Source organism: Falco rusticolus, chromosome 5 (genome assembly GCF_015220075.1).
Source record: "Falco rusticolus isolate bFalRus1 chromosome 5, bFalRus1.pri, whole genome shotgun sequence".
In the NCBI taxonomy this organism is placed as follows: domain Eukaryota; kingdom Metazoa; phylum Chordata; class Aves; order Falconiformes; family Falconidae; genus Falco; species Falco rusticolus.
The window spans coordinates 20551501-20564169 of NC_051191.1; the positions used below are offsets into that span (position 1 = coordinate 20551501).

At 40.5% G+C, this 12669-nt stretch overlaps 1 protein-coding gene across 3 annotated transcripts in view; it reads right to left on the reverse strand.

Annotated features, from left to right (window-relative positions):
• PPP6R2 (protein phosphatase 6 regulatory subunit 2) overlaps positions 1 to 12669 on the reverse strand; it is a 120911-nt gene that overhangs the window by 86714 nt on the left and 21528 nt on the right. For all 3 annotated transcript variants that reach the window (XR_005104398.1, XM_037388700.1, XM_037388701.1), the window contains one exon: positions 4156 to 4288. The gene's annotated coding sequence lies outside the window, so the exon portion shown is untranslated. The remainder of the gene's footprint in view (positions 1 to 4155; positions 4289 to 12669) is intronic.

The following is a 12669-nucleotide window of genomic DNA, read 5'->3' on the forward strand; positions in this document are numbered from 1 at the left end:
CAGCATCTTGCAGTGCTTCTTTGACTGCCACCAACAAAAAAACCCAAAACAACCACTACCAAAAAACACTGCATCTACTACTTCCCCTAAAACTCTGGGTGAATTTTTGTCTTACTCTATTATCTGAATTTTACATTTGTGTTATTTTGCCTAGGAGTATTACTGTAGTCAGTTCTGTAGTTTCCAAAGGCTACCCTGAGCTTTACTGAATATGGGCACACATACAAGAAGTCCACAGCATTTTCCAACCTTTTAGAATGCTCTCAGCACTCCAAGACCAGTAAAAATGAACATGGAAGGCCAGCAATCATCACAGGCAAATCCTTCTGGAAACTGGGAGGAAATTACCAAGATTTACTGATATTTTTTTTTAAATGTAAGCCTATTTAAGCCCACTCCTGACAAAGTTAAACATTTAACATTTTCCACTTAGTTACTAAGTGGAAACACATGGAAATGCTGAGAGAAGTACATTATCCTACTTGTTTCCAAAAAGTAAGTATTTTTTAGTATTTCTGACTTTCCTGTAACATACTTTCTGTTATAAAAATACAAAGGACAAACATAACTTCATCAGCTACACTACAGCTGAAAAGTCTTCCTAGGTTCCACTTAATTAAGTCTGTCTCTTTAGTTTTGACAGGCATGGATTCCTGATATGAATTTTAATTATTATTACATGAGCATGATTTTTTCACTAAGTTTTAATACAGGATCTCCTTTATTTCCTCTATAGACATAAATATTTTTAAGCTTTGCTACACAGAGCAGAAGAAAAAAATATCTAGATAATTCTCTCAAATTGCAGTATCTGAGATAGTTATAGAACACACCTGCAAGTCAGATGGTAACATCACCAGGACTAGGTGGCATTAACCCAAGAGCTCTGCACCTTTAAAACACAGCTACTGAACAACTACGTGCAGGGAATAAAGTATCACTTTACTTAACCTGGTGAACTTGAAGCCTAAAACTAGCTTTTTAAGCAAACTGTTACACAATTTTAAAAACCCACAATGAAAACATAGAAAAGGACAAGGACAGTACAATCGATGATCATTCATCTGAATTCCCACAGGAGTATTTTGCACAAGCTTCTCCAAACAACTTGAAAGAAAAGCTCACTCTCTTTTGGGAATCAGCTAGTTAAAACGTAAGAAATAAATCAAAAGCAAGTTAAAAAAAAGAAAAAGACAGCAAGTAGGGTCCCACAAGAAACAGGTCTGCTCAATGTATTTCTAAGTAATCTCAAGATTAATAGAAAGAATAGCAAGGTTGCAACATTTAATGGCAACAGAAAGATTATTTAACTTAAACCCACCAAAGCTGTGATAAACAGCTGCAGAATTATTTCATGTTAATAAAAAGCCAGACAATGAAATGGCAGATTTAACTCAGTGCTGACAAAAGTACTAATCATGGGCGAAAACCCACGACTAAACAACAACCACTAATTCAATTAACATTACTCTGGTCAGGGACCCGTGGCCATCCAGCACTTTCAGCTGGAAGTGCCCAAATCTTTATTATGGACACGCTAGGAAAATAAATACTTGTAGGGTTTATAAACATCACCAACAGGTATTTGAGCAGCAACTGCATCACTTCAGGTGAATCTGTCTTTTTGAAAAGAGGACAAGCAAGGGATAAGCAATTTGTCCCATCCACTATGTTCCAGAGCTTGTGAATCCTTTCCTCTGCAGTTAGTTCAGTCTAACCCAGGAGCTTTCTGGGACCAGTCAATATCTGCAGTGTCCCCTGGATCCTCAGGAAGTCTCTCATTCTCCACCAGTTCTGAAGCCAGGCTGTCCACCTGCCACTTGCTCACCCAAGATGTATCCCACATTCTCCTGCACCATAAGTTCTTTCCTGCTGAACTTTCACACACTCACACTCTGTTGCGTGGCCCATCCCCCTACATTCTGGGAACTTATTCCCCCAAGTATGCTCAGACAATCCCAGAAGGAGCCATCTCCCCTCTTTCTAGAGGGCTTCACCTGACCCAAGTGCCACAGTGAGGACAAAGCAACCAACCAGCCCTCCTCTGTGATGCACAGCAATCTTTTTCAAGAAGCGTGACATTTTAACATACAAATAAGACGGCTCCTGTTTGTTACAACCATTTGGAAATTATCTTGGAACCACTGTTTCAAGGACCTCAATAGAGAGCAGCAGTCAAAGAGGTAAAATTAACATCAAAAGTTATTACAAGAAAGAATAAGCAAGTAAACAGAAGGCATGACATCATCTGCCTATTGTGTGTTTGCACCTGGAGTGCTGGTCTGGTTTGCTTCTCTCAAGAGGAGACAGAAGAACTCAAACAAGTACAGCTGGTTTGATTAGCTTCTCTTAAAGATCGAGCAGAACATGAAACAGTGCAGCTTCTAATGAAAGATGCATAAAATTTTACTTGATACATGACTACAGCTCAAAAAAACAATAGATACAGAGAAAGGTATGAATGGTATTAAGAAGGTGAATAGACTGTTGTTTACAGCCTCCTATAAACCCAAGAACCAGGACCTCACAAAGTTACTGAGTAGCCAGCGGGCAGAATGAGACACTAAGTACGTTCTGCATGGGAAAAAGAAACCCTGTGGATGGTTATGGAGTCCAAAAGCTCAACTGAGCTCCAAAACTCAGCTGCCTACGCCAGTTCATAAAAACCAGGTTAATAAAAGACCCTCAAATGTTTTACAGCTACTGCTGTTTCTCAAGAGTCATTAACTTGGGTGACTGTCAGAAAGTGGCAGAGTCAATCCTACATTTATACTGTTCTAAACTTCTCCCAAGTACATCGTTAGCAGCAGCAGGTATTGGAGGCTCCTGAGCCAGCCAGACCTCAAGCATGACTGTAATTTGCCACACTGGGCTACACTTAATTCCAGCTGCTTGGTTTTTTGTTTCTATATACTTCCCTGGCATAGATGACTGAATGTCTGGGTACCATCCACATGCTCTAGTTCCTAGATAGCTTTCATCTATTTTCATAGCCATAAAATGGTTTGGGTTGGAAGAGACTTTAAAGGCCACCTAGTCCAACCCCCCTGCAGTGAACAGGGGCATCTTCAACTAGACCAGGTTGCTCAAAGCCCTGTCCAGCCTGACCTTGAATGTTTCCAGGGATGGGACATCCACCACCCTCTCCGGACAAACTGTGCCAGTGTTTCACCACCCTCAGAGTAAAATATTTCTTCCTTATGTCTAGTCTGAATTGACCCTCAATTTTCACCAGTTTCAAGCCATCAAGTCAGACATGCAACATAAATATAACCAATTCCATCAGCAGTAGCATCTTTATTTACAGCTCACCTAAATCCTACACTTTCCTGCAACAAAACTTAGGGTCTCCTCTTTCTTTTAGGAGTTTTCAGAATGCCTTTAATTCATAACCTATTTCCCCAGGAAGCCTTTCTTTATGTAAAACCTCTTGCCTTTATAGCATTAAGAAAGCTTTTCCTAACTGAATTACCAACAGGAAAATGACCATGTCAGCCAGCTCCACTGCTGGCACCACAAAGGATTGCAGTGCTTCCCCAGGCAAGCAGTCCATCTCCAAAAAATCCTAAGGCAGTGAATCCCCAATGTAATTACCTGCTGCATGAAAGGGCAATTCCTCTTGTGTGCTTTAAACTGCCTGCTTGATGATTTTCTTGGATGCTTCCAATTTCTCACCTCACAAAAACCTGTGAGTAATCATGGCCTGTTCACTTTCACTACTCCAATGACAAAACATAATACATGTCATTTCCATATTGTTAATTCTGGGGAACAGCAACAAGCAGTTCCCGAAAGTATAGATAGCCACTAGGAAAAAAAAATATTCCCATCTTCTTTCCATCAATTATGCACATGAAATTAGAGCTCAAGTTTTGAGAAGCACTTACCAGTTAAACCTGGTTTAGGGAGTAATTTGACCAACATACCATGACTAGACTGCAGACTCAATACCAGCAGAAGAACTGAGATTCCTGACTGTACATAACCTCGATCTCATCAGCAGTACCATTCCAGTGACACTACAGTTCCCTCTCAAACAACTCCAGATATTAAATATCAAGAACAAACTCACCAGCAAACACCAGAATACATAATACAGCATTATAAAGCATGGTGCCATTACTGAGCTTAATAAGGAAAGGCAGATGCACCTACCTTCAGTAGAAGTTATTTCAAATGTGAAATCTTCCCCACGGACAGAGAAACATTTGGGTTACAGTTCCTGGAATATACCCAGCTTCAGAAAATTATTTTCATCCAGTGTGAATTCCTTCTCAAGCTTCCTATCCTGAAAAATATTTTTTAAAGTTACTATTAACCAAAGGTAACTGAGGGCCAAAGATACTTTTTTTTCCCCCCTAAGGGAACTTCCACACAACCTTTCAGCCAGAAGAAAAATTTGCAGAAGACCGCAGGTGACTAACGCTCTTTGAGAAGCCATCACCACAACCATGTCAGACATACTCTTTTCAGTTACCCCCAGCTTCTGCAGCATGGGGCAAACACAAACCTTCATTCCAAGCTGTGACTAGCAGGGGTTAACAGCCCCTTTGCTTCAGAGCCCTCCACTCAGCTGTGAGACTTGTACCTCATTCAAGAACATGCTTGTTTTCTTGACATCACTTCAAAAGAAACTTATAGGTTGTCAAGGAAACCTAACGGTCATTTTCACTTGTTCCAAGAATAATTGCAGCAACAATACAAGTATTTCACATTCAGTCTGGGGCCCCCATCACCTCTACAGAGACAGCCAGGCACTCGCCTCCAGAAGAGAGTTCATAGTGGTTTCAGAAGGTGATTCACAGAAAGGAAGCAGGCAAGAGAACTAATCTTGGCTTAGCCTGCCGAGCTCCTCCCCACAACTGACCAAGCCTCTCTCCAAACCCAAGTATTCCTTTTGTACTGGGGGGGGTGGGGTGGGGGGTGTTGTCACCAAATAGAAAATGACAGCAGTCAGTCCCTACATCGAATTATAACATTCCCACACTATCACAATAAAAAGAGTACACTCACATTACAGAATTGTATAATGGAGTGGGTTGGAAAGGACCATGTAGTTCCAACCCCCTGCCAGGGGCAGGGACACCTTCCACTAGACCAGGTTGCTCACAGCCCAGTCCAGCCTGGCCTGGAACACTTCCAGGGATGGGGCAGCCACAGCTTCTCTGGGCCGCCTGTGCCAGTGCCTCACCACCCTCACAGTAAAGAATTTCTTCCTTAGATCTAATCTAAACCTGCCCTCTTTCAGCTTAAAGCCATTCCCCCTTGTCCTATCACTACAGGCCCCTGTAAAAAGTCCCTCTGCAGCTTTCCTGTCAGCCCCTTTAGGTACTGGAAGGCCGCTCTAAGGTCTCCCCGGAGCCTTCTCTCCTCCAGGCTGAACAGCCCCAGCTCTACCAGCCTGTCTGCCTAGGAGAGGTGCTCCAGCCCCCTGATCAATCTCTGGCCTCCTGTGGACTCACTCCAACAGGTCCACGTCCTTATGCTGGAGGCCCCAGAGTTGGATTCAGCACTGCAGGTGGGGTCTCACCAGAGTGGAGTAGAGGGGGAAAATCACCCTATTACTAGAGTGAATAGTTCATATTAAATCACTATTATCAGGGTGAATTATTAGGGCAAATACCCTACATGTCCAAACAGTCTTGCAAACCTCAACATCAGAACCCAGAGAAGGCATGACAGCATAACATAGACAAGCACTAGCAGAAAGAGCAATGTATTTTCTCATCTTCTTAACAGTAATTCTTTAACCGCATGTACAATATTCACCCAAAACCAAAGTAATCAATTTGAATGAACAGTGTTCACTATTTTATTGTGCATATTTAAGGTATGTAAATTTGATGCTTTCTTTTTTCCCCAGCACTTCTCCTACAAAGTCTTTTAAACATTATTAAACATAAAGCATAGATTTAAAATCCTAACCTGAGGCTCAACAACTAAAGTACTGCTCTGAAAACAGACTGAATTGTTTTCCAAAAAAGTGACTGTACAACTCAGATGTATTTAGAACACAGCAAGAACACTCTTAATAGAGCTTGAGAAAAAGCTACGCTTTTTGATTCTACAAAAAAAGTCAAACTATTTGAGGGATTAATTTGTAGTTGTGAATATCTGCTATATTTCTCCTTAAAAGCAAAGGGTGAGAAGACAAGTTCTGAGTAATTAATTTAAGTCTGGTAGAGTGCAATCACTATTTAGAAACTACTTTATTATGGAAATTCAGAACATCTGCACCATTCTGACACTTTTTTGTTTGTTGCACTTGTGGTCACGCTAAACCATACTTCACTGCACAGCTCCACAAGGTACACAGTGTTACTTCAGCCCCAAATCTGTTACTTGTGCTTAAATCCCAACACAAGCAGTCCTGTTGGATTTACTGAGCCCAAAAGTCAGGCACGTGTTCACAAGTTTACATAATCTATGTGTAGGTGGTCAGCAGAACAGCAAGCCAATCCACATACAGCATCCTTTGCTCCCTCCACGCTTTAACACAAAGTCCACACACAAGACCCACACAGAACAGGAGCAAGTACCCATCTCGTTCTTACCAAAAGTGCACTTCACAGCGGTGTTTCTTAAGGACACAATCAAGTCAACCTTACTGAAATGCCCTTCCCAGACTACAGAACAGTAGGAGCAAGCCCACGTGACACTGCCTTACTAACTTGAAACAAGAGGAAGGATTTAATCTCTAACATTTCAAGTGACTGACATCAACCTCACAGATCTGTCATCTTTAGTTTTTATGCTACATTTACCTCTACTTTTCTTCAATTTCTTCAATTATTTTTTTGAATTGAAATAATTAATAGATTTCCAGGTAAAAGCAGTAGGACAAGGGGGTCTACTACATTTCAACACAGCTGAAAGATTTGGATAATGTGCTTAATTACTTTCTTACATTCTGAACACACACTGCTGAGATTCCAGCCTTATTCTCTTCCAAGACATGTACTTTATTTTATCCGACAACCAATTTGAAAGAAAGCACAATAGTTGGTTTATATTTTTTACCTTCTCTCCTACCGATTTTAAATTTTTTGCTCAACTCATCGCACGTCAGCCAGCTACATACACATACATGTTCAAAAATTTGTTCAAAAATAGTATACCCATATAAGTTTAGGTCAAACCACACACAGGTTTCTATGGTGTCAAACACAAAGTGTCTCAATTCTTATAGAAGAAATTATCCACTTCAAAACAACTACTGGTATGTCCAGTGAGTTCCAAAAATAGGGCAGAGAAATAAATCCAGTAGATCAAACACACTCCCTATACTCACATACTTCAGTGGAAATGTAACCTAACTTAGGCTATGAATTCTAGAATATACTCAAAACAGAGTATGCCACGACTCCCTACAGTACAGATACTGCCTTAGCGAGGTGAATGGACAGCTAGTAGCACATTCTTTTAAAAATGCTTCTGTATGGAGACAGAAGCATTCTTAGGCTCCACAATAAAACTGAGCACGTGTGGCCTCAGAAAAGCAGAACCAGCCCAAGTCTTACTGGTGTCACAGGAGCTCTCATATTTGGGAAAACCACATCACTTCACAGAAACACTCAAACATGGGTTAATGCCACTGTAATCCAACAGTAGGACACAGCTTTTCCATTTGGGGAGATACAGCTCTGAATCAGGCTAAATTCAAGCTGACTACCTTCCTTACTCCAACAGCACATTTTTGATTCTTTGGAAATCAAATGGTTGTAGATGCCACTGTGCTAGACCTGCTCCTGTTCTCCAGGCCTCCAGCACACACATTCCAAATTACTTTCACTGCAAACTTCTCACTGGTAAGGCAACATGCCTAAAAACAATCAATAGGAAACTGATTATTGTGAATGACAATCTAATCAAAAGAATTCACTGCCATGCCATAAAAGCTAAAGAGTTTTGTAAAGTTCTATAGATCTCTGCTTTAAACGGGTAATGAAGTTTTGGACTCATCTGCTCAAAGATGCAGATGGAAACCCTGTGAAAGAACAAACTGAAGTCCTCATAATGTACAGAACAAGCCAGCTGCTCAGTTGCTGCTGTTGAGTAGCTGCTTAGGGGGAGAGGGTCAAGTGGGGAATATTTCAATTCATGGTGGGGTTTGGGGTTGGAAGAAGTTGTCTTGTTCTTTTAATTTAGCTTTCAATTCCACCAAGAGAAGTTTTTCATATGTGCTACACATCACTACCCAAGACCGGACATAAACAGATCCAGCCTGACATGTGCTAGTAACCCCTGGGCTCCCCTGCATCCTCATCCCCAGGCACAGCACAGAGCCTACTTTCACATTGTGGCACTGAAAAGGCACGGCACTGTGTGAAGAGCGTCCAAGGGCTCAGCACCACTGACTAATACTTACCTGCACAGTACCATCACCCTGATGAGCCCAGCATTTCATGGCACCACATGGTGTCATTACTTTGTCATCATTACCTGTCTTGTAATCACATATCCCTGAAAAAACAGATTACTCTTAGGTATGCAAGCAACCGGTGAAGTTGTTATACAAAGAATGAGAGGCTGATAAATCTACTGTTTAGCATTTCTTAATGATTTCCAGCTTCAAAGCAGTCACACGCCAGCCAAACCTTTCGAACAGTTGTTGGAACCAACAAGGCAGAAAAAAATTGAACCACTTTCACTTTATGAAAGAACACTGGCAAAATGCCCACGTAACTTGCCCAAAGTCTAGTATGAGCAAAATCTAAAGGAATTCAAGAGACTGCTGATTTACAGCTCCTTTCATTAGACAGCATTTGTTTCCAAATATCCAAAATAACTAAAAATAGCTGTGTCTTTCATATAGAAAGACACGCTTCCAAACATATTAACAAATTAAAGTATCAATCAAGAGTGAAAGATCAGTTCATATACAGTTTAGTTCCAAGCCACTATGAAACTGAAGTGTACTGCAGCTTTTCCATACGTTTTTCTTCAAACATCCTGTGAGTAGAGCCTATCTTCCCTATCACTGCTTCTCCTTGTGGTCCTTAAGACAGCGGGGTTTCAAGAGATATTCCACAGCCTTTTTATGGAATCCACTCAGATAACTAAGAAAAGCTCATTAACAAGCAGCCTAAAATCCACTATATAAACCTCTCCGATACCTTTGAAACAGCATTTACATTTTAGCAAGTCATGAAAAACTGTTAAAAATTTCTCAGCTTCTCAACTACCTCCTGAGCCCTCTTCAGGAAATTTCCACCTAAAAAAAATACTTGCTGAAGGATCTGCACAATCTATTATATGTACCCTTCTATTACTTTGGGTAGCATGTGCCAAGGTAACACATATAACAATGGAAAACCAAAAGACAGAATAGGCACTACACAGAAAGGACTGCCTCCTGACATCTCTGCTGGAGAAGGTCGATTCAGACTCAACCCTGCGAGCCTCCAGAAGTCAGCCTGAATCCAAGCAAGACAGCACCATGGGCACCAGGAGAGCTTGGATGCTTCTTGCAGTGCTCCTCTGCTTAAAAAAATCAAGACATTAAAAACAGAGCACACGTAAGGAAGCTGTCGGTAAGCAGAGAGCTCTCCTTAGGCTAGTCCTCTTTGGGGGGACACAGGAAGAGGTGACCAAACCACACCAAGGCACCCAGAGGCTGGAATACCTCTTCCAGAGGCTTCCCTGCAATGAATCCACATAAACATTTCTATTAAATACTAGCAGAGGAGGGTTGTTTATCTGGAAAATATATCTGGAGAGGAAAATACTGAGGAGAATGAGAATTCCTAGATAAAAATAATCAAAAGGTATATTTAACTCTTACAAAAGAGCATCTATGGCTAGCTCTTCTGATGGCTTGGGCACAGCAAGAGAGAAGCAAGACTCCTGCCTTCCCCTTATGTACCAGCAGCACCTCACAGTAGCCAGCAGCACAATATAAGCATATGAAAAAAAGGATGCATGGTTTTGTTAATACTATATAAAAAGTAGCTATTTTTGAAGAAGTTTAAAGTCTTCCCACTGCTTTAGTTACTTTCATATGATTGATCAGAAATACCAAGATAGATAAACTAAATTCAACCTTTTATATAAGCTATAATGTCCCTTAAGACTTTATTAGTAAAGTTAGTGTTTTAGTTATCCAAACAGAGTGAAAAAAACATGTCTACAGGGTATCTCCATGGCAATTAGAGAGTTCAACAAAGGAACACATAGCTTACTTAAAAACAGTATCAGCCACCAACAATTCTCCAGCCAATTTTATCACCGCTTGCATTATATTTTGGAATTCATTCAGCCACTTCCTACCTACTTTAAGAGCTGTCACACAAAAAATTATCATAATGCAAAGGAAAAGTAAAAGCCCAGCATGAAGCAGTCATCCCTTCCATCTTTTCCCCTCTGGTGCAACAAGTGACAAATGTAAGAACTATTTAAGACAGTCCTATGCCCATTCATGGGGTTTTATACAATCAACACTTGCATCAAATTTCTGAAGTTGGGCTTTTTTGAGATCACCAACTTTTTCCTAACCCTACTGCTCTCAAGACAACACTGCCAGGAATTCAGGTATAAAAAGGTGTAACAGCTGTAAAACTACCAAAGAGAATAATAAAAAAGCTTATTTATTATTCCAAAAGATGGTTGAAAAATCAGAATACTTCGTATGTCTTCTAGAAAGCAGTCAAGAGTTCACCCTCCACAAAACACAATAATTTATCCTTGGGTCTTCAACAAGTTGCTGTCAGCTTTAGCATCTGCATTGCTCCACAGGCACTTGGGCATCAAGACAGCTTGACAAAGCTGCGGCCTCGCACCTAGTATTGATATCTTATTTGGAAATTAATTCATAGGCACTAAGGAAAAGACTCCCAGAAAGTGTGCTGCTGAGCACGGGTGCCACACTAATCCTCAGCTAAAACTGCAAAGTTAAGCCAAACATCAAATGACCGAGACTGTTACTCCAGATATTCTTGACCAATTGTAATGCACAAAATCCTGCATTCTGCTGCTAACCTACATGCAGCCCCAAGATCACTTAGATGATGTTTGGTCTTTTCCACGTCTTCATTTCCCACAAAAAAAATAAAATAAATAAAAATCCATTCATCAACTCTTCTGAAACTCAACCATAATATGGGAAGTTAAATATTCCCATAGTCACTAGTTATAACAGCAAATAAATACAACAGCTTAGAGGGACCACTGCGCAGTTCATGGATGCTTCTGACATTTATTAGTATACACTCAACATTACAAACAGGTATTTTTTCAGAAACTATGCTGTAAACAAAGTTACAGGGAATCACAGAATCATGAAATGGGTTGGATTGGAAGGCACATTTAAAGACCATCTAGTTCCAACCCCCTGCCAGGGACAGGGACACCTTCCACTAGACCAGGTTGCTCCAAGCCCCATCCAACCTGGCCTGGAACACTTCCAGGGACGGAGCAGCCACAGCTTCTCTGGGCAACCTCTTCCAGTGCCTCACCACACCCCCACAGTAAAGAATTTCTTCCTAATATCTAATCTAAATCAGCCCTCTTTTAGTTTACAGCCATTCCCTCTCATTCTATCCCTACAGGCCCTACTAAAAATCTTCTTCCAACTTCCATTGTCACTTTACATCATTTTCAGAAGAGAGTTTGGCTCCCTGCACATTTTCAGAGCACTTAAAAGTTTTATATAAATTGCTGAAATTTTAAAAAAGCCAACACCAAAGAAACAAAATTTTATTCATGGACAAAACCAAACTGAGCTACCATCCTTTTTAAGTGATGTACATTCTGCAACAAAGCTTCACCTCTCACTAAAGACTAAATGCTGTCCTTGCTGAATTTGAAGTAAATGATGGCTGTTTTGGAACAAGATGAAACAAGGCCAGTTGCATCTTCCTGCATTTTCACAGGCTACAAACTTACAGCGTAAGATCCAAGGGGCCTGTATTTCCACGTCTCTCAAACTCTTCGTTACTGTTTGAGTTACTACTTGGTCTCTCATGCAAAGATCTGGTTTGGTTTTAATACTTCCCACAGAGAGCAGAATAGTAATCTTAGGTTTGATCAGCCCCTTAAGCTTTAAGATAATTTTCAGTATCAACAGTATTTCTGCAGAAACAGTACTGTCTAGAGTCCAATCTCAGCTACTTTATCACAGTCATTCAGTCACATAAAGGGTACGAAATACCATTTAAAGTGTCAGTAACGAGTTCAATCTCAGATTACATTTTAATATTGTATTTTTCATATAAGAACAGAAGAACTCCTTTAAATAATTAGTGTGGGTATATACCCTCTCATTCAAAGAGACTACAGAATATTTGCCTTTTTCCACTCTCCCTGGAATTAATTTTCTGTCCTAACTGCAGGAGCAGACAGCCTGCTCCCCTCTACCGATAACTGCTCCCAGCCTCTGCAATTCATTTATCAGACTTTACACACACACTTAACAGCAAATATCAGTTTAAAAAACAGCCATTATAAATTCAAGTTCAGAGTGCCTGCATATTTATTTCCTTCTCCATCTGGACATTTGCAAAATGATATGCAAATCATGAGATACACAAAATGATACTGGTAATTATAGAAGTAACCGAGATCAGTTACTATTTTAAACCTTTGGCCAAGCACTGCAGATGTCTTTCACAGAAGCTGACCCACCCACAAAACCAGCATGTTACCGTGACAGAACCTGCACAAAATCTCTTC